Genomic DNA, 6,000 nt, shown 5'->3' with positions numbered 1-6,000 from the left:
GCCCTAGGGCAGGCAGAGTCATCGCCTTTGGCACAGATCCTTGGTGCTGGCCCCACCTGGTACAGCAAGGAGCCTGTGGTCAGGTGTACATGGCTGTGACCTTTGACACCACCTCCCTCTGAGCGTTCCTGTTGCCATTGTTTCCTCCACGGATCCCTGATCTCCAGGAGCACCCAGAGCCCAGGAAGGCCCTGGTCAGATGCAACTTTGGCAGCCTGAGGGCCACCAAGCTAGGGAGGGGTGGCCCCTCTCTGTCCTTGTGGGTGCCGACAAGTCCCACGCCAAGGGAAGCAGGGACGGAGACCTGGGACTGCCCAGGCCTGCTCTGTGGATTCCAGAGCACATGAGATCCTGCAACCCCCAGAACAGGGCGTGGGGGTCCTCCCTCTGGTCCTTGAGTTGGCCCTGGAGAGCACACGGGGTGGCCATGGCACAGTTCTGGAGTCCAGCAGCCTGGGCTGGGAGCTGGCCCTGTCTCCAGGGGCCTCCATTTTCTCTTCTACAAAATGTACTGTGGGGCAGCAACACGGTATCCACCTTATAGGCCCGCGGCGGTGAGCGAGGGGTCTGGACAGCACCCAGTGTGGCCCTGAGTGCACAGAGACCCTGGGGAGGAAGGCGAGAGAGGACAGGAAAGGCGGCAGGAGGAGGCAGCGGTCGGGGCAACACCTGCCGTTTCTGGAATCAGAGACGGTGCAGGCCCAAGAAGCCAGGCCTGAGCCTCCACCTGCCCAGCCAGAACCACGACCCAGGGCCACTTCAGGAGCATTTCTCTGGTCTGAGGCAGAAAAGCAGTGGCTTCTGAAGGTCTGTCCAAGCTCCTGCTCCACCTGCTCCCTCCTTCAGGAGTTCCCAGATGGGTCCAGCAGGACTCCCACAGGACTGGACCCTCGATGCTGGGACAGCAGCCAGACGTGGTCAGGCATCTCAGGGGAGATCCTACACCTGACTCTGATAGCAGACACAGGCCTGGCCCTCCCAGCACACCCTCTCCCGGTGCACCCCTCCCAATTCATCCCTCCCAACACACCCCTCCCAACTCACCCCTCCCAACTTACCCCTCCCAACACACCCCTCCCAGTGCATCCCTCCCAACGCACACTTCCAGGTGCACCTTCCCCCAGCACACTCCCTCCCAGTGCACACCTCCCAATTCATCCCTCCCAACACACCCCTCCCAACACACCCCTCCCAACGCACCCCTCCCAGTGCAATCCCTCACTGGGCACCCCCTCCCAACACACCCCTCCCAACACACTCATCCCAACACAGCCCTCCCAACACACTCATCCCAACACACCCATCCTGGCGCACCCCTCCCAACACACCCCTCCCAGCGCACCCCTCCTAACACACCCCCTCCCAACACAGCCCTCCCAACACAGCCCTCCCAACACACCCCTCCTGGTGCAATCTCTTACCGTGCACCTCTTCCCAACACAGCCCTCCCAACACACCCCTCCCAGTGCAATCCCTTACCATGCACCCTCTCCCAACACACCCCCCCAACACACCCCTCCCAACACACCCCTCTCAACACACTCCTCCCAACACACTCATCCCAACACAGCCCTCCCAGTACACCCCCTGCCGGCACATCCCTCCCAACACACCCCTCCCGGCACATGTCCTTCCAGCACCCCCTCCCAACACACTTGTCACTGGTTCAGGTCCCTCAGACCCAGGCTCGTCCTGGCTCTCCTGGAGGAAGGGTCAGTGCCCACCTGGCCCCCCTCAGAGGCACCCCTCTGTAGAAGGAAGGAGTTAACCAAGCCCTCCTCAGTTGCCCCAGGCAGGTGTAACTCCCACTCCGTGACCTTCCAATTGGTCAGGGATTGGGGTCCAGGCCTCCCGGGAATGAGGAGAAATGCCCAGGAAATGAGAGTGACAAGGGAGGAGAGGCTGTCAGGGAGGGGACCCCACCAGCAGGGCAGCAAAGCCTGGGCGCACACTCAAGACCAGGACCCCTGGGGGAGCTGTTGCCTCCGGTCTCCAGGCCTCTGCACCCGAGAGGGTCAGGGACAGACCGGACGCTCCAGAACACTGTCCCATGTGGGTGAGAAATCAGCCGTGTCCCTGTTCAGACACGTTTGAGAGAGCCAGAGATGTTTACCCTGGCACGGGAGGGTTAGGACTCAGGCCGCATGCAAATACCTGCAGGGCCATGATGTGGAAAAGAGAGGCTTATTCTGCAAGGTGAGGGGGCATTACAAGAAGGGAGAGCCTATGCCCCAAACAAACATTCCCGGTGACTCGATGCATTCAACAATACACCGGCGACCTGGGGGCACAATGGGTGGCTGCTCCACAGAGCACGGCGGTGGTGTCCGGAGACTGGCTGTCCCAGGGTACAGGTGGGTCCCCGGACCTGCAGCCATCAGTGGCCGGACCACAGGCATTGAAGAGGCCTCAGATGTGGGGCTGGAGGGAAGGGGCCAGGGTTCTCCTCCAGACACAGAACCCACGTTTTTGAGAGGGAATTGGCCATCCCTTCAATGTCCTCCTGCTGGCGTCAGCCTTCTGCTCACCGAAGGCTTCTCGCCCCATTCCCCCAGCACAAGCACACATACATGGACACACACACACACATACACAGGTGCACCCACACACATGCACACACCCCCACATACCTGTGCACACATGCAGGCACACGCCCACACACAAGCACACACCCAGATACATGTGCACCTGTAGGGTGAGGGGCTTGGGAGCACTTAAAATAGTGGTTGGTCAGCCAGCCAGGGACACAGACTGTTTTTCCAGGGATTTCCTGGGGAGATGGACCCCAAGGCCTGGAAGTCAAGGTGAAGCCAATACTCCCTTTTTTTTTTTTTTTTTTTTGAAACAGAATCTCTCACTCTGTTACCCAGGCTGGTGTGCAGTGGCACAATCTCAGCTCACTATAGCCACTGCCTCCTGGATATAAGTGATTCTTGCATCTCAGCCTCCCAAGTAGCTGCACACCACCATGCCAAGCTAACTTTTGTATTTTTAGTAGAGACAGGGTTTCCCCATGTTGGCCAGGCTGGTCTTGAACTCCTGACCTCAGGTGATCCATCCCCCTCGGTCTCTCAAAGTGCTGGGATTACAGGCATGAGCCACCACGCCTGACCGAGGCCAACACTTTCGAGTCAACAACCAGGCCCCAGGAGAAGCCCATGCCATGGCTGTGGTCACTCACAGCGTCATTTACCTTCTCCCAGGCCCCTGTACCATATGTGAGGAGAGAAAGCCCAAAAGAGACCCATACTGAGAGGGAGAGACACAGAGACAGACAGACAGAAGCAGAGCAGGGGAGAGAGAGGGAGAGACTGGCACCCAGGCCACTACCTATATGGGGCTGTGAGTCCCCTGCCCCATAGTGACTTCCAGCCTAGACCTGGCCAGTGATGAGGTGGGACGGGGCCCCGTGGGTCTTGGCCAGCCCAGCCTCACTCCCTCCCTGTGGCAGAGGAAGATGGCAGGGCTGCTGACCACAGCTGTGGCTTGGCGAGCCTTTCCAGCAGTTTCCTGATGCGCACCAGCAGTCAGGGTGGGAAGTGAGAGGGCCCTGAGAGGTCTCTGTGCCTGGGGAGGGGCCTCCCCACGTGGGCTGGTGGCCCTGGGTCTGCACCTACAGGATGGGAAGCCTGCCTTCCCAGTGGCGACCAGCCGCTTGTGGCCTCCTCCCTTCCACACCACGCCCCTCTGCCACTCCTCTCCTGGCAAGAGATGGGGTGCAGTGGGGCGGGCTGCTGAGTCTGTGGTTCTTGGATTGGGCTGGCCCTGGACTTGGGCAGGGCAGGCAGTGACCTCCCTGGACAGCGTGAGGACCTTTCCTGCAGCCCCTTTAGGGAACAGGACCTCAAATGTCAAGGGATTTGCAGTCGTGCCTAGGGCAGAGCTGTCTCTGCAGAAGCTGGTAACACAGAAGCGATCTCCCTGGGAACCTGCCCTGAGTCCTGAACAGCAGGGTGGCCACAGACTCCCCACCAAAGCGAGGGTTGAGCCAACCAGGACCCAGAACAGGGGGAAGGTGTTGGCTGAGTCCATATGTTGGGTGCATTAGGAGTGAGTCCTGCCTCTCGGGAAGTGGCCTGAGCCCCATCAGCTGGTCCCTGGGCTCAGCGGGGGATGCACTCAGGAGCACGTACTGCACCAGTGGAGTGCTGTGGCCCAGGCACTCCAGCTTTGAGGACAAAAGTCCGGGTCCCAGGTGGGAGGGCACGGCCTGCCCCGGGTGAGTGCCAGCCCTCAGCCCACAGGCACTGTGTGCAATGGGCTGTGACGTCAGCAGGCCTCAATGGAGAAGTGGGCCCATGGGCTGGGGACGGGACTGGGATGCTGCCAGCCCCATGTGGCCGGCTGTGCTCCTGCTAATCCATCGTTTGTATTTTGAGTGTTCCCCCGCCACCAGTGCTTTCCTCGGGCACCAGCCTCTAGCCTAGTTATGCTTCTTGGATCCATGTCCTCTCTGAACCACAGGCCCATCTACAGTTCCGAGTGGACAGGACTCAGGGCCAACCCCGGGCAGAGAAGGGACCTGGCCATTCACTCACACTCACTTGGTGACTGGAGCACAGCAACCACAGCCCACGAGCTTGGGAGCATTTCTGCCGCTGCCGTCTCTGAAATGAGGCAGCCTTCGAGTCAATCTCCCACTGCCCTGGATGGAGCCAGAAGGGCTCCAGGGGCAGGCACAGCTGTGTGTGATAAGGGGACCCCAGGATCACCCCCCTCTGCCCTGGCCGACCACCCACCCTGCACCCCAATCTGTCTTACCCAGCACTTCTGGAAACCCTTAGTTGGGAACCCCAGCTTGGTAGAGGATGTCAGCAAGGAGACCGAGAGTAAGTGGAAGGGAAAGGAGACTCGAGACCCTCTCCCGTCTCTGCTGTGCTCTAGGGGCCAACTTTCCCTGGAAGCCTCAGGGAAAGAGGGAACGCCACACACAGAGGCCGGGGCACGTGGACAACACGCTTGCCCATTGATTGGTGCTGACGTTGAACTTATCAAAAGAATTCTAGCACGAGGCCTGAGATGGCGAGGAACCCGGCAGAGTGCATGCCGAACGTCTGAGGGTCAGGCACTGGGGTCACCGGGGCCTGTGCACGTGGGAGTGGATGCTCTTGGCCCCAACCTCCTGAGGGTCTGGACGCTGGCAGCTGAGGACAGAGGCTGGGCTGGGGCACTTCTGTGCCCTGGCAGGCTCCTCAGCTGTCTCTCCCCACCCTTCACATCCCTGCCTCTTTCCGCCTTGCCCAGGCTCCACCTGGCTGTCTCTGGTCCAGGTCCTCTCTTTCAGAATTAGGTCCATTTCATTTTGCTCTGGCACGAATGATAAAGTCCCCAAAAAGCAAAAAGTCTCAGAACTGAGGCCCCTCAGCTCACAGCCTCTTTCCAAATTAGCCCCTAAGGTGGCCCGCAGAGCTTGGCCCGAGTGTACATGCTCTGAGACTTGTCACTCAGAGGACGAGGCTGCCACAGCAGCTCCCATGGGCCCTGTGGGGGATGTGGTTTCAGGGCCGATGGGATGCAGATGCACAGGCGGACTCCACAGCACCCTTGTGCACCCCTGAGCTAAGCAGCTGCCTCCTGAAACCTCCATTTCCTTATGGACTCTCAGGCCAGGTGGGCCCTTGGTCATTGAGGATGCCTGGGAAACGCCTGCACTGTTCACAAAGCACCTGACTCTCTGGTCAGAAGAGGGCAGCTCCCGACCTCAGGTGGGCGGCTCCTCCCCTCTGCCAGGTCCTAGAGTTCACCATGGAGCCGTCAGGAGAACTCCAGAGAATAAGAGGCCCATGGTGCCCAGAGTCAGCTTCCACTGTTTTCACTTGGACAGGTCACTGTCTCCTCCTGACTTCCCTGGGTCCTTCTGACTTCCTTATCCATCACCTCTGCCCACCAAGATACAGCTGCTCAGGGATGCACCTGCCCACCAGGACACACCCACCGAAGGACACAGCTGCCTACCTGGACACACCTGTCCAGCAGGACACACCTGCCCAAGGACACAGC

This window comes from Piliocolobus tephrosceles, chromosome 1, assembly GCF_002776525.5.
Source record: "Piliocolobus tephrosceles isolate RC106 chromosome 1, ASM277652v3, whole genome shotgun sequence".
NCBI lineage: Eukaryota > Metazoa > Chordata > Mammalia > Primates > Cercopithecidae > Piliocolobus > Piliocolobus tephrosceles.
Note: the sequence above shows the minus strand (reverse complement) of the source record.